This window comes from Trichosurus vulpecula, chromosome 1 (genome assembly GCF_011100635.1).
Source record: "Trichosurus vulpecula isolate mTriVul1 chromosome 1, mTriVul1.pri, whole genome shotgun sequence".
In the NCBI taxonomy this organism is placed as follows: Eukaryota; Metazoa; Chordata; class Mammalia; order Diprotodontia; family Phalangeridae; genus Trichosurus; species Trichosurus vulpecula.
This window is the reverse complement of record NC_050573.1, coordinates 112,780,370-112,805,938: the sequence shown is the minus strand read 5'-3', so window position 1 is coordinate 112,805,938 and position 25,569 is coordinate 112,780,370. Positions and strand designations below refer to the sequence as shown.

Below are 25,569 nucleotides of genomic sequence, written 5' to 3'. Positions count from 1 at the left end.
TTCACAGAATCATAGATTGTGAAATATGAAGAAAAATTTAGGATCATAGCATTAAAGCTGTAAGAGCCATTAAAGATCATCTCTTATAGTTCTCCCTTCCCTGCACCCATTTTACAGCTGATGAAAATGAGATCTATATAGATGGAATTACTTGACCAAACAAGGTAGTAATTAGAAGAACCAGAATCTGAACTCAACTCCCTTAACTCCAAATCTAGTACTCTTTTTATTTAGCGTACTACCTCAGAATTTTTAAGCCCTCCAGTAGAATGTAAGGCATTGATAGTAGGCAATGTTTAATTTTTGTCTTTGTATCCCCAGACTAGCAAAAATTCTTGCACCTCTTAGTGCTTAATAAATGCTTGTTGATTTTTTTAAAATGAAGGATCATTCGTGATTTAAACAAATAGAACTCATTTTATCCTCAACTATTTTGGAATACTTTTAAAGGGTTACAAGGTGGCGGAGTTAGTGAACGCTCATTGATAATTATAGGAACTTTTGAAAGACTTCCTTGCTCTTCTACCCAACTCCTCAACACTTGTTAGATGATGCTTCATATTTCACCATGGTGATCCTTCATCCCTCTGGGAAAGATGACACAGTCATTCATACCCTAGATTCAAGAAACCGAGATAGCTCAATGTATAGTAGAGGCATCAGGTTTAGAATCAGATGACCTGATTTTTAGTCCTGGATAAGTCACTTAAAAGCTGCAATACTTGGTATGAATTACTTTTCCTTTATGAGCCTCAGTTTTCTGCAAAAAAGGATATATAATAGCTTCTGCAAAATGGACGTATAATAATTTTTCTTTATTTCACATTTTAAGGATTAGAAGTCTTTAGATTAAGAGGGCAAGTAGTCTCCAAACCCTAATTTAACATTAGAAGAAATGTAAAGAACTTTAATAATTCCAGTAATATTTGCACTACCATCTTCATGTAATTGGAGAGAAGAGGCTTTATAAACTGGGTAGTGTTAGATAGGTAGGGGCTGTTATTATTTCACTGACAGATGGTCCTGGCTGCTCGTATCGTGTCAGTTGCTCTTCCAGGTACTTTGTGAGGCCAGATTTTCCAATTGGGCTTTCTTCTCCCTTCGGTTCCCCTCTGAAACTGCTCTTGGATTGGATTTGCCGAAAGTCTCCAGGGCACAGCCAAAGATGAGAATTCCTCGCTGTCAGGTGGACTATCCTATTTTGTTGTTCACAGTCCATTCCCTCAGTATTTGTACAGGGCACTTTACAACTTCAAAGTGCTTTTCACCCACATTAACTAATTAATTCATTACTCCTGTGAGCAAAACCTGAATTTACTGAGAGGAGAATATCATTAGGAAGAATATCTGGAGTCTCATTATTTGAAAGGGGCCTTTGAAACCACAGCTGACTAACTCCATCTGAGCTGTTAACTGCTTGGCTGCCACAGCGTAAGTTACAGGTAGTTTAGAGACAATCAGCTGGTTAACTCACAAGAGTTTACTGAGCACCAACTATATCCTTAATACACTGTGCTAGGCTTTGTGAAAATATAAAGAAATATAAAATACGGTCAAGGAATACACAATATTATCCGGGTAAAAAAACTAACACTTTAAAAACAATGAGATTCCTTAAGGATTCAACTGTGGTATTGAGCGTAAGTGGGTTAGTTGTCCAGGGATCAGAGAGATTGAGTGTGGGCAGGAGTAGTCAGGGAAGGCTTTTGGGAGGAGGTGGACCATGGAAGATGAACAAGGTTTAAGTAACAGAAAGAGAGAGATGAAAGTCCTCCCGTTGTTACGAGTAAAGCTTGTATGCATTACAGAGCATCCTTTGATAATTATACTTTTTCCTGGATGGGAATGATAGAATCACACAGTGCATACAAATACAAATAGACAGAAAGAATGCTTCTGATAATTTAATGTAACTGCATTATTTTCCGGGTGAGGATGATGGTAGGCAGCATTGTGAAATGGAATGGGCATTGGATAGAGTCAGAAAACATGGGCTTGAATCCTATCTCTGATATTTTCAATCTTGGTGAATACGAGCCAGTCACTTAATCTCCCCCTAGAATTTTGTTTCATCATCCGTTTTTACAGTACCTCTTTTTTTTTTTTACAATACCTTCATTTCTGAAGCTATTGAGGTAGATTACCTCCAAGGTTTCTTCCTTTTCTAAATCTGTGCTCCCACAATCCTAAGATTAAGCCTGGTGCTTTCAAGACACATTTAACGGGGAAATGGGGGGAGGGAGTCTCAGAACTAGCATCATATCCAGGTGTAGTTGAAGCTTTTGGTGAAACTTCTCATCACAGATTATGACCTCACTGGAGCCCTGAGCCTTTGCCACACAGGTACCAAACACTATCACTGGGACATTGGCATTCTAGGGAAAGGGAAATTGATAAATACTCCCCATCAAATTCTTCCTCGCAATTTAGCATACTGAGGAAAAGAAACTAAAGCATATTGCCTCATAACAAGGAAATTTATTCTTGAGAAAATGGGGCAATGAAGCAGTGGCCTTCTCATATCCTGCCTTACCTGTACTTTACTTGCATTCTGAATACCTTAGACCATCAAAAGGCACAAAATAGGCCAGCCTAATAAAATTTACTGGTTCCAGTAACAACCTCTTGTCTTACTTCTTAAATATTCCCCAAAATTCCACTCTTGCAAGCTGTCAAAATAGAGGCACAATGTCACAAAGTTCCTGTCAGCTTGGCTCTGTACTCCTCCTTAGTGCTGAACTATCCAGCTACTTATCTTTCCATTCACTGCTGCCAATGCCCCTGTAGCTTCTCTCATCAAAATGTTTCTAACATAGGGTAGTAAAATCATTGGTCTAAGGTCACACAACTAGTGACAGAACCAGAACTAGAGCCCAGGTCTCTGGCTTTCAGTCCATGCGTCTTTCTGCTACCATGCACCAGTCAAGCATCACAGGACATAGTGAAAGGAAAAGGAACTTTCTTCACCACCACCACCACCACCACCACCACCATCATCATCATCATCATCAGCAGCAGCAGCATCACTGCCATTTTTCTAGCTCTTTAAATGCAGATCATATTATAAAAATATTTCTTTTCATCCATAATTATCATATGAGCTGATCTGGGGCAGAATTACAGGGGCTTTCAGAGTTGCAGGAATATTTATTGGATCCAACTTGATGACCTCATGCATATGAATAAGTTAAAGAGAAAGACAAGTCAGACTAATGATAATCTCTCAATTTGGAAAATACTTTTCAAAGCCCTTTTACATATAGTATCTCATTGGGTAACAGCTGGTTGGATTGGCATTTCATTTTCCAGATGAGGAAACTAAGAAACAAAAAATTTAGCTCACTTTCCCAAAATCACACAGCTAATTCAGAGCAAGGCTAGGTCTAGATTCTAGACCTCCTGATTCTCAGCCCAAAGTTTCCTCCTTTAAGCCATAAGAAATTTTTTTGAGAGGGGGCAAAAAGGAGGAAGGAATATAATAAATTCAATTTAATTTATTTCAATTAAAAAAAGGTTTATTAAGCACCTACAATGTGCTAGATACTATGCTAAGGGCTGGGAATGCAAAAAGAGGCAAAAGACAGATCCTGCCTTCAAGGTGCTTATAATCTAATGAGTGAGACAACACGCAAACACATACAAAGGAAGCTATATAAAGAAGAAATAATTACAGAGGGAGGAAATAATTAAAAGAAGTGATTGATATGAAGTATTATCTCAGGATGTAGTATCAAGTTCAGGAGAGAGACAAGGGGTGGAAATAGAAATCTATGAGTCATCATGATAGAGCTTATCATTAAAGATATATGCACTGATGAAGTAACCAAGAAAGAGAGCATACTATATAGATAGAGATGAGGAGAGGGCTCAGAATAGAGAGCTGTGGTTTGTCTACATTTAGGGGGATTGCTGCAATTGATGATCCAGAAAGAGTCTAGGAAGGAATGGTCAGACTGGTAGAGGGAGAACTAAGAGAGAGCAGTGTTACCAAAACCTGAAAATGAAAGATTATCCAAGAGAAGAAGATGGTTTAATGTGGAAGGCAGCAAAGAGGTCAAGGAGAATGAATATTAAGAAAAGATCATACCATTTATTAATTAAAAGATAATTGATGGTTTTGGAAAAGGTGGTTTAAGGTCTTAAGGTCTTAAGATCAGGTCAGCAACTGGTCTGCAGAACGTTTAGAAGAGATTGTGAAGAGAGGAGGTGAAGGCAATGAGCATAGCCAATTTTTTCAAGAGGTTTGGTTGAGAAAGGGAGGAAGCTGATAGCTTACAGGGGTGATAGGATCTAGGGATGGTTTTGTAAGGATGAGAAAGACTTGGGTGTGTTTATTGGCAGCAGAGAGAGAGAGACAGACAGAGAGACAGAGAAAATGTGGGAAATCAGCTGGAGAAAATGAGGACAATATTAGAGGAACAGATATGAATGAGATCATACCCATCTTGACATTTGTTCTATAAAGGAACCCAGAAAATAACAACAACAAAGAAGTTGTAAGTAAAGCAGCGTGTGGCTCACAGGGTAGGGCTTTGTGAGGGCTATTGCTATTAACTTTCATTACAACCCTCTTCTGAGGCCTCATCATGGTGAGGAGGTGATCTAGGGCTTTTAAAGGCTAAGCCCACAAAGGGGATGCTCAGGTTGGTTCTGCCAAGTTGGAAAAGCTTCAAGTACAAGCCTGGAGAGGGAATCTGCACCTGTCCTTTGAGGAGGAGCTTCATTAAATTGAGAGATGCTCATTACCAGGATTTTTGTGTGTTTAACATGTGCTCTGAGAATATCTATCAATCCTCTTCCCCCTTATTGTTGAGGAGAGAAGTGTTAATTTTTCTCTAGCAACCTTCGGGTGATGGGTCCTATATTTTGTTAATGTTGCATGAGTCCTTGTTAGGCTGTCTTCCAACCCTGTTGTGATTCATTGGCAGTTTCGTGAGTGTCTATTAAGACTATGAATAATCAACAATCTAAGTGTTAGTATCATACAAGGTGAGAACCCTCTTGAGCATATTTCTCAGGTCAGGGGAAAGCAGAAATGTGGCCTGAAGTCATCAGCAGGGTAAATGAACTGGATCAGGAGTGGAAGAAAAGGGCAATGATGGCAGCAGAGTATATACAATAATGACGACGGTGGTGGCAATGGTGGTGATGATGTATTTACTGGCAAGAATTTCCCTAAGGTGATTCGCACTTGAGTTCTCTGAATCGAAGTCATGGGTCGCTGAAGTCATTCTCTAATCTCAGGTTCACTCAGCCAATCAAGAAACCTAATAATGGCATGCCTGGGCCTATGGTGCTTGCGTTATCATCATCCCCAGCCTCATCCTCATTCTCATCTTCTTCTCCCATTTAAATGTAAAGCCTTTGAAGGCAGGAGCTGACTTCCTTCCTCCCTCCCTCCTTCCCTCCCTCCCTCCCTCTCTTCCTTCCTTCCTTCCTTCTTTCCTTCCTTCCTTCCTTCCTTCCTTCCTTCCTTCCTTCCTTCCTTCCTTCCTTTCCTATTATATTTGTATCTTCAATACTTACCACAGTCACTGACACATAGTAAGCGCTAAATAAAGGCTTGTTGACTTGACAGTCATATAAAACTTTAAGATTTGCAAAGATTTGAACTCATTTGAACTTGACAAGTACCCTGTGGGGTAGATGCTATGATTATGTCTTTATGACCTCTTTAAAGATAAGGCAACTGAGGCTCAGAGAACTTAAATTTTTTTGACCAGGTTCATGCAGCAAGCAGGCATCTAAAATGCAAGTCTTTCTGCCTCTGTGTCCAGTGTCCTAAAATAATAAATTGTTAGCACTTATATGCAGCTAGGTGGGACAGTGGATAGAGTGTTGGGTTTGGAGTAAGGAAGATCTGAGTTTAAATCTGGCCTCAGACACTTACTAGCTGTTGTGACCCTGTACAAGTCACTTAACCCTATTTGCCTCATTTTCCTCATCTGTAAAATGAGCTGGAGGAGGAAATGGCAAACCACTACAGTATCTCTGCCAAGAAAACCCAAAATGAGCTCATAATAAGTCAGACACAACTGAACAACAACAAAGTACTTATGTAGAACTTTAGGGATTGCAAAGCACTCTAAATATGTTATCTCATTTGTTCCTCACAATGTCCCTGGAAGGTAGGTGCCCATTTTACAGATGTAGAAACTGAGGCAGACAGCTCCAGCATTCTGTTCACTGCATGGCTTGGCTGCCTATCTACTCTGTCTTTGTTGCTTTTTAGAGCCATATTATTAAGGATTACTCTACTAATTCATTTCTCCTTTTTTCACCGTGGGACAAATTTGGAAAAGCAAATGGCTAAATATGATGGTATCTCTATTATTTTTAATGTCAGAATAATTCATGTAATTCAGTCCCAAAGTAACCCTTTTCTTTCAGACCCTTTCTCCAGGTTTTCCGAAGGATGAGAATTGTCTAAGACAAACTGGAATTCATAGCTATTCTTCTGTAACGTGGCTGGAGGTTGGATGGGGTGGGGGAAGGATAAGAAGGACATAGTTGTGCCACTGTGGCATAAAAGATAATACTAAGTTTGAAATTGATGCTAATAATATCTCACATGATGTCGTAAGGTTTACATAGTGATTTCCCTGGAACCCTGTGAAGTGGGCAATGTATTATTATGACTGGGACACTGAGTCTGAAATGACTGCCCAAGTTCACACAACTACTAAGTGTCAGAGCCAGGACCCTAACCCAGATGTTCTGACTTTGATAAGGCAAAACATCTCCTTGCCAGACTATTCCCAGACTGTTTTACTTTGCTTTTTCTGTCCTTCCTATTTCATTTAATGTACCTTGTTAAGTATTTCAGACTACATCTTCTGCTTTGACCTAGCCTGAGACATCTCCTTATGATGGTGATTACTTCCTATGGATTTTCGTTTCTTGCTATCAGCTCAGGACAGGGACATCTGCATACTATACTCCTCCTTTTCCCCGACCTTTCCACAGCTAGACCTCTGACCTGGGTAAGGTAGGACAAGGAGTGTACCATATCAACAAAAGCTCTCTAATTAGGGCAAGCTCCAATGAGCTCTCTAAGCCTAGTAACTGTGTTTGTAGCAGCTGGAAAATCACACAGCTATCCCAGTATCACTATCACACCTCACTGTGTTAAAAAAACCTGTTTCCTTCATTAAGGCCTAGAGAACTAGGACTGAAAGTTTGTTTTTCATCTGGTACTATTGGCAAAACAAAACTGCATGTCAGGAATTACAGCAACAAGCCTTTAGCATAGAAAAGAAGTTTGTTGCTTCATGCATTTAAAATAGAGCAAGGCCTCATTTATCTAGTTATGATGAGGGTGAGGCGTTCCGTATAAGAACATTTTGCTTCCCCAATAAGTAAATAAGCCAAGATATTTTTAGGTTCAGCAGAGTGTTGGGGACAGAATCCAGATTGTCAGAGGCTGAGAAACTTCATATAAATCACATTAGAGAGGGGAAACCAGACTCTAACATGAAGAATGAGTGAGCTAGAGTTCTGTATTTTCATTTTAATCATTATTAATGAGACTCTGTCTGAAATATACCCCATATTTCCTTCTAATAGAAGAAAATTTTGGACATAAGGTAAATTTTCCTTGAGGATTCAGGGTTGTCTTTTAAAGCATTATTCATTATTTTGTATAATAATGAACTGATGCCCTCAGGGCTTTTTCAGGTCTTAATCAATCAGCAAGTATTAGGTACCTACTAGATGCCCAACATGATGGGAACTGGGCAGACAAAGAGAAAAATGCAATTTTACTGTCTGAAAGCTTATATTCCATGGGAGGAGAGATGGGATATGGTACATGCATAGGTGAGTGAATATAGGGTATATCCACGATAAATACAAAAGTGACTTTTGGTAGAGACATATAACAAATGAGGGAATCAAGAATGAGGCCATTGTAGGAGGTCAGCTCAACAATAGGCAGTCAATAAGCATTTAATAAGCACCTACAATGTGCCAGGCACTATGCTAAGCCTTGGAGATACAAGGGCAAAAGACAGTATCTGCCTTCAAAGAGCTCATAACCTTATGGGAGAGACAACATGCAAACAACCACATGTAAAACAAGCTAAATACAGGACACATATGAAATAATCAACACAGGCAATAAAATGAAGAGGAACTGGAAAAGTTTTCCTGTAGAAGGCAGCACTTGGGCTGAGTCTTGAGGAAGCTAGGTTTTTGAAGAGGCAGATATAAGGAGGAAAAGAATGCCAGGCATGTGGGACAACCTGTGCAAAACCATAGAAGTGGAGGAAGGAATGTCTTTACATTTATTTTGTGTATATATATATATATATATATATACACACACACACACATTTATATGTACAAATACATATGTGTGTATATACATAATATATACACACATATGTATACATATAAAAACTTATATGCAGCTTGCTTTAAAAATTATGTAATAAATTCAATTTACTCTCAAAAGTATCCTGATTTTCTCTGGTTCTTTCTGGCCTTCCTTCTGTGCATTTTAAAACAGATATCTCAATGACCATCTTTTCTTTCTTTTTTTTAAAAAATTGTTATTTATTTATTTAATATTTTTAGTATTCAGCATTGATTTTCATAAGAGTTTGAATTACAAATTTTCTGCCCATTTCTACCCACCCCCACTCCAAGATGGCATATATTCTGATTGCCCTGTTCCCCAGTCAGCCCTCTTCTGTACCCTCACTGTCCCCCATCCCCTTTTCCCTTACTTTCTTGTAGGGCAAGATAGATTTCTATGCCCCATTGCCTGTATATCTTATTTCCTAGTTGCATGCAAAAACTTTTTTTTGAACATCTGCTTTTAAAACTTTGAGTTCCAAATTCTCTCCCCTCTTCCCTCCCCACCCACCCTCCCCAAGAAGGCAAGCAATTCAACATAGGCCACATGTATATCATTATATAAAACCCTTCCACGATACTCATGTTGTGAAAGATTAACTATATTTTGCTCCTTCCTATCCTATCCCCCTTTATTCCGTTTTCTCCCTTGACCTTATCCCTTTTCGAAAGTGTTTGCTTTTGATTACCTCCTCCCCCTTCTGCCCTCACTTCTATCATCCCCCCTTTTTTATCTCCTTCCTCCTTCTTTCCTGTGGGGTAAGATTCCCAATTGAGTGTGTATGCTATTCCCTCCTCAGGTCAAATCCAATGAGAGCAAGATTCACTCATTCCCTCTCACCTGCCCCCTCTTCCCTTCCTATAGAACTGCGTTTTCCTACCACTTTTATGCGAGATCGTTTACCCCATTCTATCTCTCCCTTTCTCCCTCTCTCAATATATTCCTCTCTCATCCCTTAATTGGATTTTAGTTTTTTTGATATCATCCCTTCATATTCAATTCACCCTGTGCCCTCTGTCTCTCTATATATGTATATTCCCTTCAGCTACCTTAATATTGAGGTCTCATGAATTACACACATCATCTTTCCATGTAGGAATGTAAACAAAACAGTTCAACTTTAGTAAGTCCCTTATGAATTCTCTTTCTTGTTTATCTTTTCATGCTTCTCTTGATTCTTGTGTTTGAAAGTCGAATTTTCTATTCAGCTCTGGTCTTTTCACTGAGAAAGCTTTAAAGTCCTCTATTTTATTGAAGATCCATATTTTGCCTTGGAGCATGATACTCAGTTTTGCTGGGTAGGTGATTTTTGGTTTTAATCCTAGCTCCATTGACTTCCAGAATATCATATTCCAAGCCCTTCAATCCCTTAATGTAGAAGCTGCTAGATCTTGTTGTATCCTGATTGTGTTTCCACAATACTCAAGTTACTTCTTTTTGGCTGCTTGCAGTATTTTCTCCTTGATCTGGGAGGTCTGGAATTTGGCAACAATATTCCTAGGAGTTTTCTTTTTGGGATCTTTTTCAGGAGGCAATCGGTGGATTCTTTCAAGTTCTATTTTACCCTCTGGCTCTAGAATATCAGGGCAGTTTTCCTTGATAATTTCTTGAAAGATGATAACTAGGCTCTTTTTTTGAACATGGCTTTCAGGTAGTCCAATAGTTTTTAAATTATCTCTCCTGGATCTATTTTCCAGTTCAGTGGTTTTTCCAATGAGATATTTCACATTATCTTCCATGTTTTTCATTCCTTTGGTTCTGTTTTATAATATCTTGATTTCTCCTAAAGTGACTAGCTTCCACTTGCATCAATCTAATTTTTAAGGTAGTATTTTCTTCAGTGGTCTTTTGGACCTTTTTTTTCCATTTGGCTAATTCTGCCTTTCAAGAGATTCTTCTCCTCATTGGCTTTTTGGGGCTCTTTTGCCATTTGAGTTGGTCTATTTTTTAAGGTGTTATTTTCTTCAGTATTTTTTGGGTCTAGCAAATTATTGACTTGTTTTACATGGTTTTCTTTCATCATTCTCATTTCTCTTCCCAATTTTTCCTCTACTTCTCTAACTTGCTTTTCCAAATCCTTTTTGAGCTCTTCCATGGCCTAAGACCAGTTCATGTTTTTCTTGGAGGCTTTCGATATACACTCTTTGACTTTTTTGACTTCTTCTGGCTGTATGTTTTGTCTTCTTTGTCACCAAAGAAAGATTCCAAAGTCTGAGTCTGAATCTGAGACTGTTTTTGCTGCCTGTTCATGTTCCCAGCCAACTACTTGACCCTTGAGTTTTTCATCAGGGTATGACTGCTTGTAGAGTAGAGAGTACTTTGTCCCAAGCTTGAGGAGCTGTGGTGGTGTTTTCAGAGCTATTTCTACACAGAAAGCTCTGCCACACCAGCTTTTCTCCTCCCCCAAGAACTGCCAACCTGGACTGCAACTCAGATCTAAGGAGGCTCTGCACTCCTCTTCTGATCCTCCACTTAATTCCTCCCACCAGGTGGCCCTGGGGCCAGAAGCAACTGCAGATGTAGTTCTGTAGCTGCACCACCTCCGCTGCCCCTGGAGTGGTGGCTGAACCGCGAACTCCTTTCACTCTGTCCCCACAGTTTTTCCCACTAACCTTCTCTGTTGTCTTTGGTGTTTGTGGATTGAGAAGTCTGGTAATTGCCACAGCTCAGTGATTCAGGGCTCTAGGGTCTGTTATGCCCGGCTCCTGGTCTGGTTGGTCCAGGCGCAGCCCACGCTGGGTTCTGCTCTGCTCCACTCCCAGCTCCATGCGATAGACCTCACCCAGGGACCATCCAGGCTGTCCTGGGCTGGAGCCCTGCTTTCCTCTGCTATTTTGTGGGTTCTGCAGTTCTAGAATTTGTTCAGAGTCATTTTTATCGGTGTTTGGAGGGTCCTGGGGGAGAGCTTTAGGCAAGTCCCTGCTTTCCAGTTGCCGTCTTGGGTCTGTCCCCCTTTGTTTTTTTTTTTAATCTTTCTTTAAAATTTTGTTAACATATCCTTATCTTTCCTTGACCAAAATGGAATTAATAAAAAATGAAAACAAATGCTTTATGTAAGAAATATGCATACTCAGGTAAAAAGAATTCCCATATTGGCCATGTCAAAAATATCTGTGTATTATTCTTTCTAGTGAGTCCAATACTTCTCTTTCAAGAGGTGGGTGGCATGCCTCATCATAAGTCTTCTCGAAGTCTTGAAAGAATCTTCAAGTTTTTCAAAGTCACTTTTCTTTATAAGATTGTCATTACTATAAAAGTCATTCTCTTAATTCTTCTCACTGTATTTTACATCACTTCATATAATTCTAACTACATTTATCTTTAGTTGTCAATTATGGCGCAATAATATTTCATCACATACACATACTGTAATTTGTTTAGTCATTTCTCAATTGAAGATCACCTTCCTCCCTTAGTTTCCATTTCTAGCAGCATCATGAAAAAGGTATTATACTTATAGATACTTTTTCTCACTTTGATCTCTTTGGGGGCATATATAGGCTTAACAGTATTACCTCTGGGTCAAAGGATATGCATAGTTAAATGATTTTCTGGGGATATTTCTAAATTGCTCTCCAGAATGGCTGGATCATACATCGATACTGAATTAATGTGTCTAATTAGCTGCATCGACACTGCATTTGTGTGTCTGTTTTCCTTCAGCCTCTCCAAAAATTATAATTTTCTTTTTTTGGGTCATCTTTGCCAATCTAATGAGTGTGAGGCTGAAGTTCTGTGTTGCTTTGATGTAACTCTCTATATAGAGAACAGCAGTGAAGGCCAATTTGTCTGGACCACGGAGTCCTTGAGGAATTAGGGTGGTGGTGATAAATGTGTAATCAACCTGGTAAGATTGGCTGGAATCAGATTGTGAAGGGTTTTAAAGGCCAGAGGAGTTTGGATTTAATTATTCAATCAAAATCAAACTACTAAAGCTTATTGAGCCAGGAAGTAATAGAATGATTTCTAAAATAAAGTAAATCATAGGTCACATGATAGCCACCCCTGTTAGGTAGGTAAACAGCTATTATCACCTCCATTTGAAAGATGGAGAATCTGTGATTCAGAAGAATCAAATGTTTCCAAAGGTGTGTTGCTATTGAATCAGTTGTGTCAGACTCTTAGTGGCACCATTTGGGGTTTTCTTGGCAGAGACAGTGGAGTGGTTTGTCATTTCCTTCTCCAGCTCATTTTATAGATGAGAAAACTGAGGCAGCCAGAAGTTAAGTGACTTGCCCAGGGTCACACAGGTAGTAAATGTCTGAGGCCAGATTTGAAGTCAGGTCCTCCTAACTCCAGGGCTAGTACTCCAAACTGGAGCTGAGACAGATACAAACAAGACTGGGAAATGGAAGGGATATAACCCTTTACATTGTATCCTTTTCAGTCTCAGGGAAACTCATGGAACATGGTCTTTAAGCTCTGTCAGGAGGAGGGAGGCCATGATAGTTTCACAAGATACTGCCTTCAAGATCCATGAGGTTTCAGTATTCATTGCTGGGACTAAAGGTGATCACAAAATAGTTAAATGAATCTGTCTTTACTAAAAGCAAAAGGCATTTTTTTCCACATTCAAGGCAAAATCCCGTGGCTTAACTGGAGAGACACAAAGGACCATAGGGAAGCAGGAGCATAAGGATAGCGTATCAGGGTAGTATTCATCCCCCACAGATATCTCCAGTCTGGCTCTGTTTTCCTGGCATGATGTTGCATTTGTACCTTCTCAAAGATGCTTTCTTCCATTAAAATCCCCCTCAGATGTGTCATCCTGGCATGGACATAGGCTTAGGACATTAAACCAACAGAGCACAAACTTTGGCAGCTCCTATCAATCTAGAAAATCTGTGAGGACAAACCTGGTGATAGATTGTGACTATCATTCAAGGACCAGCCTCACTACATTTATAGAGGCTCATCACTAGACATTTGGTAAACCAATCATGATTTTGTTTTTTAACTCTGGCAACTCATCAATATCATCTTCAGAGGTATAGAAGGGCAATCCTCTGTGCTGATGAAGGCTCTGTGCAGTGGTATGATGGTGTTATGTTAATTAAGGTGGGACTTTGTTTTAACTGTTTTTTCTTTTGGAGCTCAATTACTGAGGTAATTGAGTGCCTTGATGAGTCTGGCCTTTGTTTCTTTGATTAAATAGGAAGTCTTTGATGACCTGCTTAAGAAACAAGGTTTGAGTCGCATGGTTGTGACACCCTTTGATCCTGAACAGGGTACATAAACTCAGAGGTTAGTGTTTTGTTTGGTGCTCTCACTCACTGGAAGAGTGTCATGTGATTTGACCAGATGAGACTCTGGGTAGCTTCTGGAGCCCCCCGGCTTTGAAAACCCAGATGTTGGTGCCTCTCTCTCTGGTAGCTATGTAATTCTTTGGTCAGACAGCTAGAGTCCTATCTTTTGATAACTATGTATGTTTGCTCTGTTTATATTGTCTCTGTTTGTAATTTCTGTTTGTATTTGCTCTGAAATTCAGGGTGCTGGCTTTCCCCCTGAACTAAGTGAATGGTATATGCATGTTTAATTAAAGTAAGATTGTTAACCCCTTAAAGTTGCTTTCCTCAGAAAAGCAGATCAAAGAACCTGTGCTAGAAGCCTTCTTGTGTGCTGGTCTTGTTGGGTCTTTCACTCCTAGAGCAGCTACTAGCAACATTGTTGTTATAGATGGATCTGCTGAAATGTTGATAGAAGTTGTTGCTAGAGACTAGAATGTCTCATATTTTTGTCTAGTTTTGGAAGTAGTTTACAAAGTAAGTTAAGTCCCATGATGCTAGGCCTTCAGGGAGAATTCCCAGAGACAGCGAATCAATGTTAATCTCCCTTTGAAATGATCGCCTCCTTGGTTATGCTGACTCAGCTGTATTATGCAGAAACTGTAGAACTGTTGGTCTGATTGCTAGTCAGAAATTCCCTTGGAAAATGAATGGCAGCAGAAGTTAGCCTTATGAAGCCCCAATTTCCCATTGGTGACCTGTGGCTCAGGCCCAGATTCTTTTAAGATGGATTGATTCATTCCAAAGTGAATTCCTCCATCTTCCCCAAGGGAAAAAAAAACAACTATTATGATAACTTACATTTATATAGCACTTGAAGATTTATGAATTAATCTGCCCATAAGAGACTACATAATGTTGTGTGATAGAAAGAGCGATGGATTTTGAGTCAGAGGACTTGAATTTATTACTATGTGCATGACCAAAGATAAGAAGATAGAGCATTTATTAAGTGCTTAATGAATGCAAGGTACTGTGCAAAGTGCTAGGGATACAAATACAAGGAAATAACGTGTTCCCCACTTTCGAGGAACTCATGATCTAATAGAGGAAGATAAAACGTAAAGGTGATCTCCCTCATGGGGCAAAGCTGCTGGTGAGAAGATGGGGATCAAGTTGATCTGGGAGTGAAGAGAACAGGGTTGAGGGCCATCATGAAATGGTGATCAGGGCCAGGGACTCACTAATGAAGAGAACTCATTCATCCTCTATGGGTTTCAGTTTCTTCGTCAGTAAAATTAGTGCTTTGGATAAGATGATGTCTGAGATCTCTTTTTGCTCAAAATGTGTAAGTTGGTAGCGCAAGTACTAAGAGCTAAAATTTTATAGAGATTTAAGAATTAAAACAGACTTTATATACACGATCTCTTTTGATCTTAATATTAAGTCTGTGAGGTATATGTGTATTTTCTTCATTTTCCAGATGAGGAAACTGAGACCCAGGAAAGTTAAGTGATTTGGCCTTAGTTATAAAATATACAAACTCTGGCTTCCCTTGATTCCAAGATTAGTATTTGTTTTTCTCCCTTATCATCCTGCCTCTGTATGGCCACACAGCTGGTAAATGTCAGAGCCATGACTAAAATCCAGGTCTTTGGACTTCAAGTCCAACATTCTCCTTTCTGTATTACTCATTGGACAAGAGAGCTATAGGGTTTGGAGGGATAGGTCTCTAACAATGTCATAGTCCATTAAAATGTAGATGCTCATGCATGAATTCCACTCCAGACAGATCTCTCGCCACCCTTTTCTACCTCATCCCTGTTTTATTCTGTATTTTTCAAAATCATTCTACAATCATAGCCTGTCTATCCATCCTAGGCAAACAATAGTTAGGGTCTCTGAAAGGCTTTCTGGGATGTTTATCATCTACATCAAAGGCACCTGGCAATCACAGCCTGTCTCTCTGCGTAGGGTAAGCTATCACCGGCAACTTTGCAAAGCCTTGTGGAATATTTTTAGTCTCCTGCTTGTTCCTGTGAGGTTCCCCCTTGCTCTGAGTCAAACTTCTACTGTTGCTAAGGGACAGGGCCGGGTTGGGAGGTAGCTGCTTATGTGCAGGAGGCTAAGTGCACTTAGGGGGACGTGGGTGGGGTTATTGATTCTGAACGAATGACAGGGGCTTAGTTATGGGAGGCATGAAGAACAATAAACTCATTCACAATCCTGGAGATGGAGCAGTTGAGTAGGAGAGGGTCTAAGCTGCCGAAAGATTGGGAATAGCCTTCATCGCCATCCAAAGCTGTCTGCAATAGACTTCTTATAGAATGCTCTTTCTTCTCGATTCAATTCAGTTCGATTTTCTAAATCAATGATTTTATTATTTAACTCAATTCAATAAGCATTTACCAAAGGCTGGGAACTAGGGATACACTGACAAAATAAAAACTAGTTTTTGCCCTCTAGCAGCTAAGGGGCTAGTATTTTTTACAGGAAGGGCAGTTAGGTGGTGCAGTGGATAGAGTGCCAGACTTGGAATCAGGAAGACTCATCTTCCTGAATTCAAACCTGGCCTCAGATACTTACTAGCTGTGTGAATCTGGACAAGTCACTTAACCCTGTTTGCCTTCATTTCCTCATTTGTAAAATGAGCTGGAGAAAGAAATGGCAAACTAATATAGTATCTCTGCTAAGTAAGCCCCTCAAAAAGGGATTACCAAGAGCGATTGAAAATGACTGAACAGCAACAAATGTTTACAGGAAATTAGCTAGCTAACCCACAAGCATTTATTATTAAGTGCTGGGCAGTGTTCTAGCAGTGCTCTAAGTGCTGAGGATACAAAGGAAGTCAGAAAAGAGGCATCAATCAATCAGTCAATATTTACTAAACATTTGCTGTGTGCCAGGCACTGTGCGAAGTGCAGACAATGGGGGAGACCACGTGTAGATAACTAGGTAAGAGATATAAAAAGCAAATGGAAGGTAATGTGAGAAGCGAAGGCACAAATATCTGGGGGAATCAGGAAAGGCATTCAGTAGAAGGTTGGATTTGAGCTGAATCTTGAAGGAAGTCAAGAGAACTGAGACAGTGTTGAGAGGGCAGAGCATTCCAGATATGGGGGACAGCCGGTTCAAAGACACTGAGATGGGTGCGTGTGTGGTAGATCGTCATGTCACTACGTGTAAGCTAGTGTAGCTGGATTGCAAATATGTGAGGTATGAGGTTAATAAGGTAGGAATGGGCCAGGTGATGAAAGGTTTTTAGTGCCAAACAGAGGACTTTATATTAGATCCTGCTGCTAATAGGAAGTCGCTGGAGCTATTTGAATAAATGAATGATCTAGTCCAGGGGTGGGGGACCTGTGGCCTCAAGGCCACGTGAGGCCCTTTGACTGAATCTGGTCCTCAAGCATGGCCCTTTGACCAAATCCATTCAGTCAAAGGCCCACACTTGAGGCCCTAGAGGGCCACGTGTATCCTGGAGGCTGCAGGTTCCCCATCCCTGAAGTTAGACCTAAGATTTAGAAAAATCACCTTGGCAGTTGTGCGGAGGGTATGTTGGAGTGGGGAAAGACTTGAAACAGGGAGATTAGTTAGAAGGCTAATGCAATAGTCCAGGCAAGAAATGATATCACTATTGAAATTAAGGTAATTTGAAGGAATAAAGTTCTATGCACATTCAATTTATTGGTAAGGGTAGTATTACCAACAAATGGGATCTTTGGCTCCTCAGGAAGCCAAAGACCCTGAATGAGGGCTGACAGATTAGTTTTGTGGACAAAAGGAGGAGCATCCAAAAATTAGAAGGCAGCGTCATAGATGGGGAAAACAATATGACTGTTTACAAAGTCAGAAGCATCATAGATGTGGGGGACAATATGATTATCTGGAAATTTGGAACATGAGTTAGCAATGACACCTCCTTCTTTCTTGTTGCTATGGAAAGCTCATTGGTGGTGCCCACCTTGTCAACTGGGCGAAGCCTACCCCTCAAAATGCAAAGGAGTCCAAGCTGGGTTGAGAGCAGAAAAGTTTTATTAGGAGGAATATCAGGACCTAGGGCTGAGACCCCCAAAAGGAGCCCATAGTCCAAGAGAGGCAGGGGAGATTTATGCTTGAAAACCACAAAGGGAAGGTTTGGGGTGGGGTTGGGAAAAAGAATGGACAGTCTTTCCCAGGAACAGGTGGGCAGAAGCAGGATGTTTTACAGGAACAGTTCACTGCAAGGCTGGTTTGGGCCAATTTTTTGGGGGGGTGGGTGGGGGAGGCACAGCTTAGCAAGGTCAGACAGAGAATACTAGCAACGCATCTGGGAGTGAGCAAGACTTTATCTCACTGCAGGCTCCTGATTGGCTCCTTTCAGAAACACGTTTACTCTGTGTCCAGTGTGCCTTTCTGGTAAGGTAAATCACAGAAAACAGACATATTAATCTCTGGGGTATTTCCACAGCCTGTATGGCTAGTTAGTGTCACAGTGATAACAGACCAGATTTTCTTGAAGGATAGCCAGTGTTGCAGAGATAACAGACTTCTTTTAATTAAAATGATTGATAGGAAAACTGAACTTTTAAGCTTAACTCAGAGGGGAAGACTGAACTCCTGAACCTATGAAATTCTGAGCTGAACTCAAAGACAAAGAAATGTGACTTAGGCAGCTATACAAAATGTCAGTCATGATACAGAATAGAATCAATTACAAAAATGAAGACTATGTCAATTTGATTTTCTCAATTCCCCTTTTCGATTAATGAGACAATTCTCCCATGGATCATCTACTTATAAGCCAATTCTCTCAGATTTTTAACATAGTCATTATCAGCAGTGTGCATCAACATAAACTTTTCTGATGCAAGTTTAGAATAGGCTTTAACATGGCAGCTAAGGCAAAGCCTAAAAAGAATAATGAGACAGAGGGGAATAAGGACCCATTTACCAGACCATTTCCCGGTAGCCAAGTGAATCAAGAAGAAAGATTCCACCAGGGGTCACCTGGGAGTTTCTGCTTTACCTTATTGGATCACATGTAGGCTTATCACAAATCTTCCTGTCCAGTTGATGTTAAAACAACAAAATTCATTATTGATATCACAAGCCTTTCTTTGTGATGCTGTCATAAGGTCTAAGATCATATGATTTGGTAAAGCCATTTGCACTAAAGAATCTACTTTGATTTGAAGAAAGGAGATGGGCTGACTTGTGGCCTGGGAGAGTTTCTTAATTTCAAATGATAGGTTTCTTGTAGCCTATTCTAATGAAACCCCAATATGTGGAAATAGGGACCAGAGGCACTTAATCTAATAATGAGACCAACCTTGTTAAATAAACTCTATAGGTAAACTGAGTCAGGCTGCAACTAATTACAGGTAAACTGAGTCAGGCTACAACTAAAACATTTAGAGAGCTCTCCATGGACTTAATTTGAAAAGGGAGATTTACATATAACTAAGGTAATCCAGAAAACTCAGCAAACATAAATACCATGAAAGAAAAGGTTAAAATAATACAATAATCATCATCAATACTAAATAACATCGAGTCTTCTTGTATCCTAGTAAACTATTCCCAAAGTCCATTTAATTAGTGGATTTCATCTGGTCCCTAGAAACATTTTCTCTTGGACGTTTTGGAATAGGTCTCATTTTCAGGGCAGTTCTGAAGGGTGCTTCTCTGGTTCCAAGTCACTTGCAGAGAATTCTAGGTAATTTTGCTAAAATCTGCTAGTAATAAGACTTCTAAATTTGCTTTTTTTGTGGTGAAAAGCCTTATGGTTCTGATCTTATTAATAACAAAGCTATAAGAAGAACATCAAATTAAAAACTCACCTAAAACGTCATGGAATTTCAGCTATTAGACACCACTTGTTTCTATCTTTACTTAAACCCTGTATCTGATATAGACACTGCCAACAACAGGCTGAAGAACAAATTTAAAAAAGAATCTATGACTTGTAAAATGGGCCCTTCTGTCTCTTAAAATTATCAAACAGATATTTCAAATAGGAAAATAATTTTACCCTCTTCACAATTATCAATTCAATTTTACATGTAAAATCCTTAATCAAAATTTTAAAACTTATTATTCATTAGAAACAATTGGAAGTCAATTATATTTATATATTCTAGTTCTTAGAGAAAACAGTCAGAGCCTGTTTTTTTGTTCAGAATTTACTACTCCATTTAATTAAAAAGTCCTTTCACATATGTGTCTTATTAGAAAAAATTTGCATCTTTGTCTTAATTCCCTACTTAGGAGAATGCCATCTTCATATCATCCTAAAATAATATTCTAAAATATTTCAAAGACCTAATCCTATATACAAATATTTAACTATTAGCAAGCCCTAAAACTCATTTACTTAATTGCTTAGGATATAAAATTGCCTACTAATTTAGAATGAAAACAGGAAGATATTTCGCACTTGCATCCTATTATAGTAGTACTGGAGTGTTGCAGCAGTAAGATTCATTATATTAAAAAATTACAACTTTATCTGCCATTGTTAGAGAGATTTGGTTTGAAAGGAAGAAGCAGAGATGTGGTTGTAATAGCACCAAGACTAGTTCTCCAGACCTTAGGGCCTAGAATGGCTCAACATAGGTATTATAAGATAAAGCATCCTTATTTCTATTTGATTTCAGGTAAGAATTGTAGTTCCTTTTCAGAACAGCTAATCATACAGAAAAGTTCCATCTTATTCACATGATATGATAGCCAAGTTCAGGATTAACCAGGTAGGATATAGTCCTATTCAAAAAGGAAATAACACAATGGGGAAATTGAGTCAAGAAGATTTTGTAGCTATGTTAAGATTATACCCTCAACTTTTTTTAGGCACAGACATCCACCTGTAGCATCTTAGAGATCAAACTCTTTTTGAACAGCTTATGGCATTTCCCTTGAATTGATTTCTGACTTAATGATCGTTCAGATATTTACATCTGAATTCAGAATTCAGAATATTATCAAATTATGGTACGAAGAGATTTCAAACTCAAATAGCAAGTTTCACTAATCATAGTTTGCGGCCAGAAACAGTGATTATTATTCCTGTCATATCATTGCAGTAACAGTTAACAATAAAAAGTTTACCAGTTTAAAAAACAAAAACAATCCCTTAGCATCCTTTTCTTCTTCTTCTTCTTCTTCTTCTTCTTCTTCTTCTTCTTCTTCTTCTTCTTCTTCTTCTTCTTCTTCTTCTTCTTCTTCTTCTTCTTCTTCTTCTTCTTCTTCTTCTTCTTCTTCTTCTTCTTCTTCTCCTTCTCCTTCTCCTTCTCCTTCTCCTTCTCCTTCTCCTTCTCCTTCTCCTTCTCCTTCTCCTTCTCCTCCTTCTCCTTCTCCTTCTCCTTCTCCTTCTCCTTCTCCTTCTCCTTCTCCTTCTCCTTCTCCTTCTCCTTCTCCTTCTCCTTCTTCTTCTTCTTCTTCTTCTTCTTCTTCTTCTTCTTCTTCTTCTTCTTCTTCTTCTCCTTCTCCTTCTCCTTCTCCTTCTCCTCCTCCTCCTCCTCCTCCTCCTTCTTCTTCTTCTTGCGTTAAAATTCATACTGGTGCAAAAATCAATAACTAGAAATCAAGAAAATAATTACATTCTGCAATTCCAGAAGCTGGGTGGCACAGTAGATGGAATGCCAAGGTTGGAGTCAGGAAAACCTGAGTTCAAATCTATACTCATATACTTCCTAATTGTGTGACCCTAGGCAAATCATTTAACCCTTTTTGCTTCAGTTTCCTCACGTGTAAAGTAAGCTCGAGAAGGAAATGGCAAACCACTTCAGTATCTTTGTCAAGAAAACCCAAAATGGGGTCATGAAGAATGGGGCATGACTGAAATGATTCAGCAACAACAACAAACAACATCATATATGCAACAAGTGCATATATGATAGTTCACTCAAAAAACTCAGAAAAATACTGGTTAATTACTGCAAATCCCCAGTGTAACTGAGCTCTTTCTCTCGAGGTATTGTACATTAACCCCTTAAGGCAAAAATAAATCTTTAAGAGTGAAGTTTGTTGAGACTAATTTGGCCCAAGATATAACTTAAATATATACTAGTCCATGTAAAACTTCACCATTTTCATAATCACAAATTATCACAAATGTTATTTCTATATTGTAAACAAACTAGTACATCTCTTTATCCTTCTGCAAGGAGTGTTTGTAATGCAAGAGGGGATCCTATTTTGCAGGAAACCAATTTATTATTTTAGAATTTCACAGTATTTAGCAAGTTCTTTCATAGGACAGATAAGATTTTCTGACCTTGCTTAAGCAGATGATCCCAAGGATGCTGGTAAATTAACATATAATGAGATTTTATAAGGTCTTTTCTTTGTACTTTTTCCTCACACAGTAGGTAATGATTATTTTTCCCTTTTAAAATATACCCAATTAAATATTTCACAGGTTTAAACATTATGACAACAACCTCTAAAATCTTAATAATTTCATAGTATGGAGATTAAAAGGAGTTAAATTTTCCAATGATAAAATTGCATTATCTTCTTAAGAGTAATTCTTATACAATGGATTCCCCAAAATCCAAGAAGAAATTAGAAATGCAATAATAACATTCACAAAATTATGTATTTAAAAAAAATGAAGCAAAACTTATTGCCAGTCAAATAACATCAATTCATTTGAATGCATTTCTAAATTACCTTATGTAGAAAATCATTCATTTCTCATCTTTAGCATTTTATACTAATCACATTTAAATCCCAATACAGAGTTACCCAGTATGGAGTAATTACATTCAATTAAAGAAATAATAATAATAATAATGATAAAATAGTTAACCCCCACATAGTGCTTACCATATGCCAGGCACTGTATTAAGCATTTAAAAATCATTGCATGATTTCAATTCTTACAACAACCCCCAGAGGTGGATCATCATTCCTCTTACAGATCAGGAAACTGAGGTAAACAGAGGTAAGGTAACTTGCTTAAGGTTGCACAGCTAACAAATTTCTGATACAGGATTTTGATTCAGGTTTTTTCTGAGCCATGATTGCCTTCATGTCAAATAGTAAATGTAGTTTGTTTTTAGGTTCTAATTTACGACAACTATCTATTTAGCTTCAGAACAAAATTCCATCTAAATCAAATATGGATTTTTAAAAATCTCAAATGCCCTTTAATTTTTATAGGAAAAAGACATAATGGCTTGCAGTATTTTTATAGCTAAAGTCAAAAATAAGTAGTTGGATTACAGAAATAATGATGTATTAATAGCATAATTTGGATTTCAGATAATTACACAGAAATATGTGCAGTTCCAAAAAACCGTACTCCACATTAAAATAGAAAAATGATTATATGAGACACAAAATATATATTTTCTAACTAAAATTGTATATATATATATATATAAAATAGTCACTTTTTATTACAAAGGTACATTATCTCATAAAATATTTTCTACATGAATAATTATTTTAAAGTTGCATTATTTTCAATTTGATAAGCTCTACATTAGATTTTGATGAGAAGAACCCTCTTGGAAAAAAAATACTTTAGTATATGTCTTGAGGCAATTATTACACATTTTCTAAAATAATTTTAGGGGTTTATAAACATTTTTTCTATTAAAGCACAGTAGAATAAGTAATGTATATTCAGCTGCACATGACTTATTATGATCCATTTACAGAAAGTTACCACACCTAAAAAACAAAATCAATACTAGCTTTTTAAAGTCTCAAATGTTTTTACTGTTTTGTTCACTACTAAAATATTTTTATGAAATGATTGAAATATTTCTTTTCAAGTTTTATTTTCAGTTCATGTGGCTTAGATATTTTGAAGGACACAACCTGGAAAATAACTATGCTGTTTTTTCCCTCTAAGCACCTTACAAACAAGCATTTTTTTAAAAAGATCATTTTAAGGATTTGACATTTGAACAAAGTTTATATAATTTATACATTTTATAAAGCATCAGCTTTTTTTAAAATGTGCAGTTTAGAATATTGGCAGACAAAAATATACATAAACAATTGAAAAGGGCAAAATTTCAGAACCTAGGGAGTAATGAAAATTTATACCAGTAAAATGTTGATTAAAACCAACAACACCACCACATTAATCTTCCATTAATGAATTGTCTCAGTTGCAAACTTTCTTGCCAACTATTATCTGGGAAATTCAAGTTGTCAAAAATTCATGTTCTGTTTATCAGCTACCATTGTTAATGTTAATTCTAATAGTGGTTCCAGTTGTGGCAGGAGCATACTTGAGGTCGTCTTCTTTCTACCAGGTACTGTCATCAGTGTCTTTGTAAATAAAATCTTTATTTTGTGACTCCTAGTTTCTAAAATTTCATTTTGACCTTTTAGTTTATAAAATTCTATATAAAAAGAAAATCTATTTAATGCTAAGGTAAATCCATAAAATGTTATCTTCTTTTTAGATACTTTTCTGACAGTAGGGACCTTTTAAAATATTTAATTCTTCTATTAAAGTTTTATTTTGATTTTCCAAGACTGCAATTTGATTTCCGGAAACAACATATTCTTTTTCTTTCTATGGTATTCTTGAGTGGCTTCTCTATTTTTCATCAATCTTATTTGTCTTTTCAACTGTGGATCATCTATTTTACTTGTCTGAGATGTCAAGTGCCTGAAGATGTCATCCCTACTATCTGTGGAAGGCTAATATTTGCTGGTGTGATGTGTATCTGATAAATCTGCATATCTCCTGATGCAGCCTGTACAATTACTTGGTTGCTAGGGCCAAGTCCTGATGGCTGTCCATCAGGACTCTGTGCATCTTGAAAAATTGTTGTACCGTATTGAATACTGCCTGTATTTGTCATTGCTAATGTCTGAAGCACCTGTATTACATCTGTGCTTAGACTGACCAGATGTGTTCCATTTGGGGTAATGGCAATGTATTACACAGTGTTAGTTTAGTAGTTAGGATTTGGGATAGGCATAGATTTGGCTGTCGAAACTACAGGGTTTTCTCCTCCTTTCCCATCTCTTATGTCTTCTGAAGAAAGGTCTTTAAAGATTTTTCTGTAAGATAGGCACCATGTTAAAATCCCCGGAGCCTGTGCTATCAGGTGAATCCTGAAAATCTTCACTATGTGACCCGGTTGATGCCCACACTGACTGCACTTGTGTGTGGGTGGATTACTGAAGATCACCGAGCCGTCTGGACAATCCCCTGACTCTGTACTTGCTTTCCAGAAAGATGTACAGCTGTCATTAGTTCAGTTCTTCTTGGTGACATTCCAACTTTGTTGATCTGGTTTTTCTGGGAGGGAGTATCCCCTCCCAGAAGAATCAAGTTCCAAGCGCAGGTCTCTTTACCGCCTTCCCATCTGTCAGTCCCTCCTGGGACAACCTGGGTTGGTCGGCTCATCCCCTTCCCTCATGGCCTTCCTCTGAATGGAGGTAGGCAGAATCATGGACGGGGGCAGGTGAGGTGGGTCAACTTCTCCATCCTCGTCTGGGCCACCCACAGCTTCAAATCTGGATTTTTAGTCACTAATGGGAATATTTAAAATCTTAAAAAAATTTCTCCCAAAGGCCATTGGTTGGCAGTAATTCAAAATTTAGAGCCAATTTTATCAATTAGCTGAATTTCAAAGATTTGCCGTGACACTCCTAACTTTCCATAACTTTCGTCTTTTTTAATGTTCTCTTTTATAACTAAGATTTTTTATTTTTAGTTTACAAAACTCAGTTCCACATAATTTTGAGTTCCAGATTTTCTTCCCCCTCCTCTCCCACTCCCTCCCCAAGATGGCATGGAATCCGATATATCTTCTATATATAACTTTGCATTGAACTTATTTACACAATAGTCAAGTTGTAAAGAAGAATTATGACCAGTGGAATGAGTCATGAGAAAGAAGAAACAGAAGCAAAAAAAAAAAAAAAGAAACAAAAACAAAAGAGAAAAAAAAAAAACAAAGGAAAAAAAGGCAAGCATAAAGTGTGCCTCAATCTGCATTCAGTCTCCATAGTTGTTTCTCTGGA

The 25,569-nt window shown here is 38.2% G+C and overlaps 1 pseudogene; it reads right to left on the bottom strand.

Moving 5' to 3' along the window:
* Positions 1-23,989: 23,989 nt before the first annotated feature.
* Positions 23,990-24,949, bottom strand: LOC118834352 (annotated as a pseudogene).
* Between the last annotated feature and the right edge of the window lie 620 nt (positions 24,950-25,569).